The sequence below is a fragment of the Diadema antillarum genome, unplaced genomic scaffold, assembly GCF_040938485.1.
Source record: "Diadema antillarum isolate AM-2024a unplaced genomic scaffold, OU_Dant_1.0 scf00000057, whole genome shotgun sequence".
In the NCBI taxonomy this organism is placed as follows: Eukaryota; Metazoa; Echinodermata; class Echinoidea; order Diadematoida; family Diadematidae; genus Diadema; species Diadema antillarum.
This window is the reverse complement of record NW_027270946.1, coordinates 1,087,046-1,100,330: the sequence shown is the minus strand read 5'-3', so window position 1 is coordinate 1,100,330 and position 13,285 is coordinate 1,087,046.

Here is a 13,285-nt window from a genome sequence, read left to right as displayed (position 1 = left end):
TTGGAGTGAATAAACAATAGCAAAAAAAAAAAATCCTGTTCAGTGTCTTTTATGATTCTATCCATCCATTCATCTACACTTGCATCTATCTATCTATCTATCTATCTATCCATCTATCTATACCTAGTTATCTGTCTTTCTTTTTGTTTGTCTTTCTATCTTTCTATTTCTACAATATATATATATATATATATATATATATATATATATATATGTATACTATTTATTATTTGCTTCTGGTAAGTTATAACTTTCTTGTTTCAATATATATATATATATATATATATATATATATATATATATATATACATATACATAGAGAGAGAGAGAGAGAGAGAAAGAAAGACAAATGGAGGAAAAAAAAGTATCATTCATTAAGACTCTCAGTTCTCGTTCGGTCTAAAATCCTTTCTGTGCCAGGGAATTTGGACAGTGTGTACAAAGCTAGCGAGTTTTCTGTGCCAATAGGCACTCGCAGCACACAACGGATGAAATCTTTTGTTGCACATTAGATGCTCCATTGCTAGGTATATAACCGTTTTTAAAAACCCTTTGACATCCAGTTCATATTCGCTGAAACAAATCCCATTATGACTCCTGCTGGTGTGATTAGGTTTTCAAGTCACAAATTCAGGAACTGTTCGATTAAAATGTGTATCAAATCTATTACTCATTTCATTTCTCATTTTCACTAAGCTCCGCCCCTCCAAAGTCGTTCTTACCTCTAAGTTGTGATGTCAACAGTAATCCAAGTGAAATATGCACATTAATGCATATCAACATACCTATTGAAATGTAGCTCACCATGACCAGGCCCACCAGTTCACAGTAGAAGGCAGTACGATTCAGCACTTTTTTTTTCCACGCTCTCAATGCTGGGACATGATTTTCTCCGCACTACACTGCAAAAAGTTAAATGTTAAATGTTAAATAGTGAACACCGAGCTGGTGTTAGATTTTCGGTGCTCATTTATGGTGTTAAATTAACACCTCCGGGTATCATTTCCAAATATAAAACTGTTTTTTGAAGAGTTTCTTAGTAACTGCTCTTCTTGTTGATATTTAATTTAAACAAGACGATCAAGAATTTTACATTAAAATACTAGATTTTTGAAAAAATGTGAAAATAAATTTACACCACAGTAACACCAACTGGTGTGGTCTCTTATTGAAGCTGGACGGGTGTTAAACCATTGATATTAACACCAACAAATATCAAATCAACACCATGTGGTGTCATTTTTGAATTAACACCAGTACAGTGTCAAAATATCACCAGGTACAGTGTCAAATTAACACCACGAAGTGTCAGGTGAACACTTTTCAACACCATCACAGTGCATTTTCCACACCTGTGGGTGTGGTCCTCTATCAACACTTGATCGGTGTTAAATTTAACACCCATGGTGTTAAATCTAACACCGATGTTTTTACAGTGTACAATGACTATCATACACCATGCACACTATCTGAAGTGTAATTTTATGAGACCTGGGCCATATTGCATATAAAGATGGAATCAACTTTCAGTCAGGTATAAGCCAATCAGAATTTAACATTGGGAGACTCATGTTTGATTTTCTGACTTATGTTTTATCTCAACTTTTATGCAACAAGGGCCCTGTTTCGTAATGTGAGATTGTGCAGGAGTCAAGACACAGGAAATGACGCCTAAGCACTATGTATTTTACCGCTGATTATATCATGAAAGCCACTCAATTCGTTTCCGACATTTAAGAAAAAATCCATGATACATTTGATGCAATTTTAGTACAAAGAATTCCATAATTTGTGATATGCTGACCTATTCACATAAGCAAAATGCAGCATGTGATGAATGTCAGGAGACCTCAACCCAATCCAGTATAGCATCCCTCCGGGGATACTGGTAAAGCTTCCTATAAGACAACTTACAGATTGGACAATGTTATCAGAACAAACATTAATACAAACAATCAAACAATATTAGTTCCATTCAGCCAAAAATACAAACACATAACCTGTGAAAACATTATAATCAAACATATCAGGGTACAAAATCCTGTCCGGTCGAAGTCCAAACAAAGGAAATGTTCCCAATATTTGCATATTGAACACGAAAGAGCATTGCAGATATTACTATCCATGAACAGGTTGAAGAAACAGGTGTTTGCTGGTTGTTGATCACACTATTGATTTCTATGTATAATATTATTACAACACCTCTAAGCCACTCCCCTTTCTGCGATGTTTTATAAGTAAAGAGAGAAAGGAAGATGAAGAGAAGGAGAGAAAAAAAAAGAGAGATTACTGTTGTTATACAGAAAGTGAAAGTGATTAGAACAAAAAAAAAAGAAGTAATAGGGCTTGAAAAGTTTCCTTCTGAAATACATGGAGATAGATGAAAATCAGCTTGATAATAATTACATTTTGAAACAATAACTTTCAGTTCTCTCTCTTCACTTTAAGATTCTCTTGTCAGTTCACTTTATACCTGGCTATTCCTCTTCTTTTGTGTGTGTTCCAGACTTGACATTATTCTAAGGAGACATACTATTCAATTGTTGTTTTTTAATCCATTTTTCCTAATTCATAGTTCTTACTTCACCTAGGACTGTTTTTATCTTTTTTTTTTTGGTGTAAAACAAGACTTCATTCATTAGATTATGAGCAAGTCAAAGCAAGTACATGAAACCACACTATACTCAAATGAAAATATACCAAGTAATGACAAATTGCATCAAAAGTTAAATGACTGATAAATTCATATTATAAAGAAAAATCTATATGGAAGCATATATATATATATATATATATATATATATATATATATATATCCTACATTTAAATTAAGAAATACATACTAACCTTCTTGTCATGTTGCTTTCTTAAGCCTTTCACTGAACACTATCCCCACCATCAATCTGCAAAAGTCATTCATTACAGTCCACTTGTAAGGTCATTGACATTAAGAGCTTTACTGTTACCCTAAGATGTATGAATTTATAGCAACAGCAGCAGCAGCATGCAGTTACAATAACAATGACAACAACTTAATGCTAACGTTATACTAGTGTGTATTTCCTCCAATATATTCGGGATCTTTAGCCGTAGCATTCGCATTTCGCTTTGAATAATTTCATAATTTTCAAAGCTCTCCTTTCAGTCTGCTTTAATCATCCATATTTGCTCTTACTTCACAAATCGGTGCTGAGGATTTTCTCCCTTTCCCGATCTCTCGGCTTCTCTCTTTAATTTCTTTGCTTTTGATGTCTTAATTGCTGCCATTCTCCGAATAATATTTGCTGGTAGACAGGAATAATAATAAACCGATGAAGAAAGAGCTTTCGGTTGCCTTGACTGAGACCTTTGTTTAAAAAAAAACCCTTTATAACATTCGTTTGGTAAAGCGGCGCTGGTTCTATATACCCAAGTTCACTGGTGTATCATGAAATGAATTGATATTTATTTTGTGAGTAGAATTATTTATTCTGAACGAAAAAAACAAACAAACATAAGACGAGAGTCGTCCCTAAAGATGACATTTGCAAATAATACTAATTTTTATGTTGACCTTTTGCTGACGCACATTGATATGAAAGAAACAAAGAATGAATATATACGTATATATATTTGTATATGTATACATATATATTTAGAAAAGCATATATATATATATATACATACATTACATAAAGTGTATATATAAATATATGAATATATATATATATATATATATATATCTTTTTTTTGAGAGAGAGAGAGAGAGAGAGAGAGAGAGAGAGAGGGGCATGTTTATGGACACTGTGTGAAGGACCGTGAAGGAACGGGAGTTCTGCATAGTTTTGAATTGCACGATTTCACATGATTTCAGCACTACGTATTGCTTTCCCATTTGAATTCTTCTACTCTATGAAACATGCCGCGTTAATTTGTAGCAAAGAACGCCAAGGACATCTTTTTGTCCTCATAAATCATCACACACAGAAGAAGCCAGATCCCTTATAGAAAAAAGAAACCCATTTAACCGTCTGCGAGCCACGTTTACTACCTGTCATAGTTTTGTGTGAGAAATTTGTACACATTTGACACATTGGCACTGAAGGGGTTAAACAGTAGTTCGGTTTTGGGAAGTTTGAGTTTAAAGTAAAAATGAACGACTCCGTAAACATAAGACCACAAGGCTCTGTATTGGGTGAAATTCTATTTTGAATTATTTCTAGATTATAAATTCTCAAATGCAACCAGACTTCCATTGGTGCGTCACTCGATTGTACGTAAACTTGATTGTGTTCGATTCTATAGTTCTAGAACATTCTAAGATTAGTTAAACGAAAAAAAGATACAAGTTTTAACCTTCTAGTCATATTGCTTTCGTAAACCTTTCACTGAACACTAATACTTATCCCTACATCCAAGCGCAAGCTGCGAAAGTCATTCATCACTGTCTACATGTAACGTCAGTCATGTCAGTGGCATTAGGGGTTTTTGCTGTAACCCTGAAATGTGTGAACTTACAACAAAAACAACAACAACAAAAACAACAACAAAAACAACAACAACAACAACAACAACGACAGCAGCAACAATAATAACAGTACGAAAATAATGCTACACGACCCTAATATTTCCTCCAATATAGTTATGTAGGGGAACTTTATGCATATTACTCCAATTTCACTTTGAATTATGACAAATTTAGCCATATTTCCATTGGTAGATATCACTTGTTTGTCCATAAACGTGATTGTGTTAAGTTTTGAGCGTTCATTTCTTTGTGTAAAGATAGGTTTTGGGCAACCAGAAGACTGATATTGATCCTGCATGAGCTTCATGAACGGTGACACGACATTTTGCTCCTGCGACGATGATTGCTCCGGTCTTAATTTCTTTAAGGACTAAGGGGTAGGGTTGTGATATGGTTTTAGGTTAAGTTTGATGCGAGGATTAGGATTAGGGTTAAGGTTATTGTTTGTGGGTAGAATTTGTGTTATAGGCTTTAGTGTGCAGATATTTCATGGGAGAAATTGTTGCACGAGCAGATTTCATGGAACCTCTTGAAAAACCTATACTGCAGGCCTTATTAGCAGATTGATGAACCAATTTTCCTTATATACACAATTCAGCCATGACAACAGAATTTTTGGAGTTTTTTCTTATTTATCTATTCATTTATCTTTTTCTTGTAGCTTGCTGGCTTGAAAACCAGGAGCCTGGTAGCTGATGATATATAGTCCTAGAAAGAACCGAGATAGAGTTTCAATCTGCAGCATCTCTCCGGAAGTCTGCTTTGAGCTGTGTGTAATGGTTTAACAAAAATAGCTTCTGAGTCCGTTGATATAGAAAAGATACTCCCTTTCATGAAGTTCTCTTCACGAGTCAACAAAATGATATCATTATAAAAGTCAGGCACACATACTATATCAAAATAAGAAAAATAAAGACATTCCATTTAAAGTACATATAGGCATTACGCAAAGGCTATACTGTTAATAAAGAAATATATACAATTTCCTTCCAAAGTACATCAGCATTGTGTGATTGCTATATCACCAAATAAAAACGCTCAGCCATTGGTGGAAGGAACGCTCTGAACTGCGTTACCGACATTAAAAGTGAGAATAATAGCACTTATTAAGCCGTGTATTTAGATAACTATACCGCCTCAGCGTCACATTCAAATGTCCCTGAAGACATTTTCCCAATTAGTCTTGTCTCTTTTTACCTCTGAAGAGAGCAACCATCCAAAGGCTTGTTCCTTCATGGTTTTTTTTTTCTTTCAGTTGAGAGATAATTTTCTTTTTCCGCCCGCGCTCTCTTCTCTTCCTCATCCTTTGTGTAGGATTCTCTCTTCTCAAGAAATTACTCGCATCATTTGTGTAAGGTTCCCTCCTTTGAAGAGATTACTCGCATCACTTATTATGAGTCCGTTTCTCTTTTTAAGACGCCACTAATTCCTCTTGAACAGTTCTAGCTCACTCTCAAGTGTCCATTCTTCTCTCGGATTCTCTTGAATGATTTAATAGCCTGTGCCAATGTTCAATACCGGCATTGAAATTACAACGAAAAGATTTTGCCAATTTTGAGGCTGACCTTTTGTGTGAAATCCGTCGAGAAGCGTTGAAAAAGCGTCGATTCGTAATTTTGTCGATGTTGTTGAAAGCGATATTGTGATTGACAGTGACTGCCACGTCGTCTTCTTTTGACGTGATTCTCTGATAAAGTGCCCCAGAAGAATGGCTGGATGAAGCATGCAGGATTTGAAAAGATACCATAACTTTCTCTTGAAACAAGGGGTTTTCATGGTACTGACACGAACTCGCACTGACGCAAAACACAAAAATACCGATTTTCCATTTTCTTTTTTTTTTTTACTATAGCCAAGTCTCTGACTTCACTTTGCGAGAATGATATGTTTTTTTTTTCAAAAATTTCATACGATCTGCAGGCTTGACTCAAAAGAAATATATGTGCACTTAATTTAAAAGTTTGCTTTTAATTCAAGAAAAGCTTCCCATTACCGTATTCCATAAGCGGCTCCCTTTCAGTTGGCAACAAGTGGTTACTTCCCGCTGTAAAGTCACATTAAATTAGTCGGTCATTCGTTGGTCAGGGAAGTACATGTATGTAATATTCTATGCTCTTTTGTAGTCTTTTTATATGCTCTTTTTTCTGAAGGATAGCGATAGATATCAAATGTCACGTGACAGTACACATTTGGCAAAATGTTGACAAGGAAAATGATAAAGGTTAACCCCACCCATGGTATGCAAATCTTCAATTATTACCAACTTACTCGCAAGGGCGCGAGGTGAAAGAATCTTTCCTGTTTCTCATACTAATTTCCCATGATTGTGTACACGACTTCAGGTAATTTTCAAGTTCATTACAACAATTTAACTGTAGACTCAGCACGTCGGTGTAAACGATGCATCGGTTCGTTCGACTTGTGGTCGGCATTGGTTCCCCCTTGTTGGGTGTTCCGGGAAATGTCCTGATTTTGCTCATTTTCGCCCGTCGTCGTCAGAAAAATTCAGGCGACATCGCCATTATGGCCCTCGCCGTCGACGATCTGATTTCGTCGATGTTCAACGCCCTAAAGGTGGCCGTTTTCTTTTCTGGCGTCAGCGACGTCTACTGCATCATCGAGATGGTTAGCCTTCGCTCTGGCGTGTTGGCCGCGGCTTTCCTCACGGTCACCATAGCCGGTTACCGCTTCAGAGCCGTCGTCACACCGTTTTCCCGTCCGGCTTCGCTCGGGTCAGCAGCATGGGTCTCCCTGGGGTGTCTTGTGTCGGCGTTTGTCTTCAACTCGCCCGCCATCCTGTTGAATCGCGCCGTCGAGAGAGAAGGTAATATCATGTGTGTGGCATTCGGCGACATTGCTTGGGTCGGCATCACCTACTCGTGGTCACAGACAGCCGTTTTCTCTCTCTCATCTCTCATATCGTCCATCCTGTACTTTAAGATCTTCCGGGTCATCCGGGTACAGCAGGAGGTCCGACGGGAACTCACCGGCGGGCATCTTACGAGGAAAGACACACTGCCAGCCGTGTACCAGATCTCTTCAACCGTTGCCGCTGATCATAAACCTGTCATCAAAATAACCGATTCTGTTAACAACACTGGTGCAGGTTCATCGTCAGTGCCTTCAATCTACTCTACAAATGATGGTTGCATTCCAGGCAATCAAACAGGTTGGTATAACTACCAGACTGAAAAAAAAAATAGGGCCAGTAAAATTATTTTAGCAAACCGAAGGTACATTATGTGGTCACTCTTTTCCCCTGTCTGTCTGTCTTTCTATCTTTCTCTCTCTCCATCTCTCTCATTTATTTCTCTTTTGCTTTCTCTACATTGCATACCTAAGGTGGGAGATTTTTTTTTTCTGGAAGATCTGGCTACATAAATGTCCTCTGTCTCAATGTCTATGTATGTCATTAAGTCATTAAAAGTCTTTATGACTTTTCTTTCGAAAACACGAAGAGTCAAAGACAGAATTCGGTTTTAGGATGAAATTGATAAAGAAATAGAAATCTGAACAGAAAGGATGTAAATTGAAACACACAATCAAGAAACTAATTACCAAATTATCAAGCTCCCGCCATTTTTCTTCCGTCTGACAGACAAGATCTGATTTCCACCTGTCTCTAAAAACAAACAAAAATCATGCCTGCTTTACAATCAATAACTGGATATCGTAAGTATTGACTTAGAGCATCCCTCCAAAGTTTAGTAGGCAGACATTAAGATGAGAAATAATGTGAAGGGAAACTGTCATTTGATGCCAATCTGTGACCCAGATATCAATTTCCTGTAACATGTATTTGCTTAACTCGCGAGGGCGACGAACTGTCCGCTAATTTGCGCTTCGTTGTGACAGAAAAACAATAACAATACTCCCTAACATTTTCCTCTTGGAATCACAGAATTAATATTTTCATCTTAAATCAATCCTTTGACACAGACACGCGGTTTGTCACTTCCGCAGTAGATCTTTAAACTCAATTGAGATATTCTGTCATTTACATTCCCGCGTGACCAGAGGGGACAAACCCTGATGACCGAGGTAGTTCCGCATTGCCGGCAGCATTAAATGACGAAGCAGTGGAGGGCGCCACGCGAGAAACCGCGGCAACGACAGCAGAACAACCTACTGCTCGGAAGAAACCGTCGCAGACGACTTCGAGAAAGAAGGACAGAGACGACCACCGTACGACCCTGATGCTGCTCATCGTCTGTATAGTGTTCTTCCTCTCCTGGCTGCCGAGTGTCGTCTTTGATGTCTACTCGGTCCGAGAGGTAACACATCTCCGAACATGATTTGTGTTCAACGTCGGCACGATTGAATTGCCTGGACGCCTAGTCAGTTTCACAGTATAAACATATACCCTGTTTTTCATTGAATCTGTGTGCGAATGACACTACCCTAAATTGTGACATCAAAGCTCAAAGTATCCATGCTTACAGTTCGAATCTTTCATTGCAATGACTGCCAAGAAATGCAATCAAAGTGAAAACAAAAGTAACTACACGCACGCACACACACACACACACACACAAATATTGGAATTTCTTATAAGACAGTTAGTGAATATGTTAAGTCTTATATTCCGTGCAAATATTTTGTCACATGATACAGATGCTTTTCTAATACAACGCTTCTAAAAATTTCACCGTAATACTGATGAAAAAAATATCTTATTGGAATCCGAGAACAAAAAAGAAAAAATCTGTATATGCAAACAATAACGAAATCACGTGTCACTGGCATAAGCAAAAAAAGAAAGAAAAAAGAAATTCCATGATCTATGCAGAACTTAGAAATAAGACATACCCCTCTTGAAAACGGCACGAAAATTGCAAGTTTGAAGAATAATGTCTCCCAAGATCATGTATGAGGGATACGAAATCTTACGGTAATACGCCACAGAATATAAAAAAGTAATAAAAATAGCCCCATGTCACTCGAGAATATAAAGTCCCCTTTTGTCCAGAATATAACGCGTAGATTTATTTCTTTTATTTCTTCTTTTTTTTTTTTGGGGGGGGGGGGTCCGAATAAATTCAGTATAGTACCGTCTCTCCGTCAGTCATAGAAATGTTTCCAGTTTTATCATTCTGAGGAAAGGTCAGAATACTATTTCGATATCTTATGATTATTTTCGTCTAACAGAAAGGTAATGCAAATTCAAAGAATACATCGATAAATCATGTATTGATAAACAATTTGTAGGCAATCTAGATCGCATCTAGATCGTACAGTATAAGAACAACTTAATAGACAAAATTCATATTTTGCAAAGGTAACAAATTAAATATCAATGGAAAAGAGTGACATACTGAAAAACGGTTCTTTTCAAACGTAGATCACTCTAAAAATTGCCAAATCATATAATGAATCCAAATTTATCTATTTACAGTTATAGCATATCACGACAGATACGCTAATTTTACAGACAAATTGTATTGCATCATGTACTTATTTTTAAGTAATTTTCAGTGTTGCAAAAGGGACACACGAACGTTAAGAGCACAACACTGAGCATAAAAAGGTACCAGTGATTGTATATCATCATTATATATTTTTTTGTCGTATACTTCGCGGTTAACATTAATTTCATTCACATGTATCTTGTGAGATGATGTTCTGTGCTTCTTTTTTTGTTGTTTATCCTAGGGTAGTGGATCCGTATCTTTCCACGATCAGCATCCTCTTCTGGCCATGCTAGTGTACGCTGTAACTCAGATCAAGTACATCAACCATGTCATCAACGTATTCATCTACGCCTCCGTCAACCGACGGTTCCGGAAGGAGTGTACACAGCTATTGTCCTGCAAGTAGAAATTCGTCACCTCTCAGATCAAAGCCACGACAAATAGATGCACGCTCAGCTGCCCGACTTTGTTTCCATATCATGTGCCCTGCACCTCTTGACACCACAGTTAGAGGACACCATTCTGATGGGTAATATCCAAGAATGTTCTTTAGATCATGTCGCGAAGCCCTTATATATTGGAGTTCTTTTAAACAACACATTCGGCGCCCAACGTGTATCACAACTTGTAGTGACAAATTTCCGGTTTTCAACCGGTCATACAAAATGCATCAGTAGAGAAATTCAGAAGTTTTCTGGAGGACTTTAGGAGGAAAAAAAAGGTAATAACTTTCAGCTACTAAAAATCACCCCAACAAATGGGAACGAAATATGGTAATAACACAAAATCGTTACTAGCAAAAACTTTGGTTTTGTCTGACATCGGGTAGGAATTGGAAAATAAGACAAATGAAAATAAAAAAGAAGAGCTAATCAGTTTTGACTTGTCTGTTTTGATATGAATCATTATGAAGTTTCTAACAGCCAAAGATGGTCACAGTGTGTCTAGAAACTGTCTGTTGCGCCGCTCAATCTGCTCGAATGAAAAGAAAACTAAAAAAAAAAACATATTTAGAAAATAACGGAGCTGTTATTATCTTTGCACGATAGGCCTATTTCAGAGAAATTAATTTACCTTGAACTCGATATAAAATCCTAAAAAGGTAACGATCATTTGATTTCAATCTGATTATTTCTGGGCATATCTGGTACAAGGATATCACTTTTGACGTGAGCACAACACAAGATATACAGTATCTAAAATCTGTTGGGTTCGTTCATTAACTTTTAGAAATCACACGTGGTTCAATAGGAAATGTTAAAGAAAATGACCGGACGTTTTACAATTTGAAATTTTCAGCGTCTCTTGAATGAAAATGATTACAATGTAACAAAAGTCGAACTCTGTCATTTTTAAAAGACAAAGTTTCATTAAACTACTCAGGGAGAATTCGACTTCATTCATCATGCGTTTGTTCTTACGATCTAAGTGAAATCAATCAGTGAATATTGTGTATGATGTAGATTTTTTTTTGAAAATAATCTTTGTAAAGATACAGTATTTTCTTTTGTGTGTGCGCGTGTGTTTGTGGGTGTATACTTATAGAGACGTGATATGAATTATTATGTGTCACCTTCAGGGGACATAAAATTATATATATCAGACTTCTGGCACTAATTTTTTTTTTCCTTAGCGCGACAGGCACAGGCGAGAAAAACATTTCGTCTTGCCAGATTGATTTATACGTTTGGTTCAGTAACAGAATAATTGCCAAAGCGCTTCGTTTTCAACTGTCTTGGATTGAATGCCGAGTGTCCACGCCACTGTGTTACTACCTGTGACCTGAATATTTATCACATATCGCACATACTGGTCTCGTCTCTGGTCTCCATTCATTCATTGTTTTTAAAAGACACATATTGAATTTGTTACGTGCACTTCCTCGAAAGATAAAGTAAAATATAATCTCATCTGAAAAAAAAAAAATTGATTTGTTCATATCTAGGGGCATTACCTAATAAAGCATACTGTTATCTAGTGGTTGCAAATTACGTAGAAATACTTACCCGTCCTGTTTGGTTATTATCAAATCCCTTCACACATAGGAAACACACATCCAACCTCTAAACTCTCCTGACAGTGTGAGAAAGTGTGACAGGTGGATATGCCCTGTTGCACCCTCTTCTGTTGATTGCTATCATTGAACTTGAACTGTATGGAGCTAATGTGTACAGGCTTATATCTATATCTATAGACCTGCATAATTATAATCTCTCTCTCTCTCTCTCTCTCTCACTCTCACTCTCTCTCTCTCTCTCTCTCTCTCTCTCTCTCTATATATATATATATATATATATATGTATATATATATATATTTATATTATATTTATATATATATATATATATATATATATATATACACTATACATTTATTCATATATATTTAAAAAGTGGCTGTCGACCTCACTAATTAAACCAAATTTCTCTTTCATTCATAATTCCTTTCATTGAAAATACTAATTGCTTATATCAAAATGACTGTTCTCTGCGTTCTCGGGGTATTTTCATGACAATCTTAAGATTATGAAAATTAACACGTCACCGTATTTCAATCAAACCCGCTGCAAAACCGCAAACTTGTTGATATCCAAGACCTCACACGTTGCTTCGCGATTTGAGTGCTGCTTGCGAAGAGTATGTTTCTCCAAAAATAAGTCAAAGATAATCGACCCAAATAATTTGCAGGTAATATACCGACAGCCGCACCAATTCCCGTCGAGGTAGAATGACATATTGCGCGGATGAGTGATTGTCGATCATTTTGGCTCCTCCCCCCGGCACGGCGCGAGTTTGAATTGGATCTATGAAAACAAACATGATGAAGTGCTCCGTGCTCAGATGGCGCGAGAATACGAGTAGAGCTGTGTGGAGAGAGTCAACGCCAGACGACAAGTTCGACATCTGCGGACGACAGCCGAGATTTCCTATCGATATTTGGTATCGGCGCCATTGACTCTCAATTATAGTGTGGTGTTATCTTGGCATTCACCGATGTGACGACAACAAAAGGGTCTTCACCTGTCGCCTCGTTCGGGAATTTGGTGTCCATGGGGTATATAGTGGATGAGCGGTAATAACTGGACTCTTTGTCACGTGATAACGAGTTCGAATCCCGCCCAATGCTATTGTACCACAATCTCCCTCTGGATCAAGGCTTAAAAAATGGTATAGGCCTACCTGGCTATGCCGCGGTAATGCTAGTGAAAAGATCCTCAGGAGGAGGAGGAGGTAATCCTGTGTAAATAATGTCATTAGCATAATTTTCTTTGCAAAAGACATCAACACATGGCATTCGTTAGCTTGGTTTTAAATTAAGGCGGCCAATCGTAACATATAATTAACTTGATCGCTAAGACTATCTTTTATG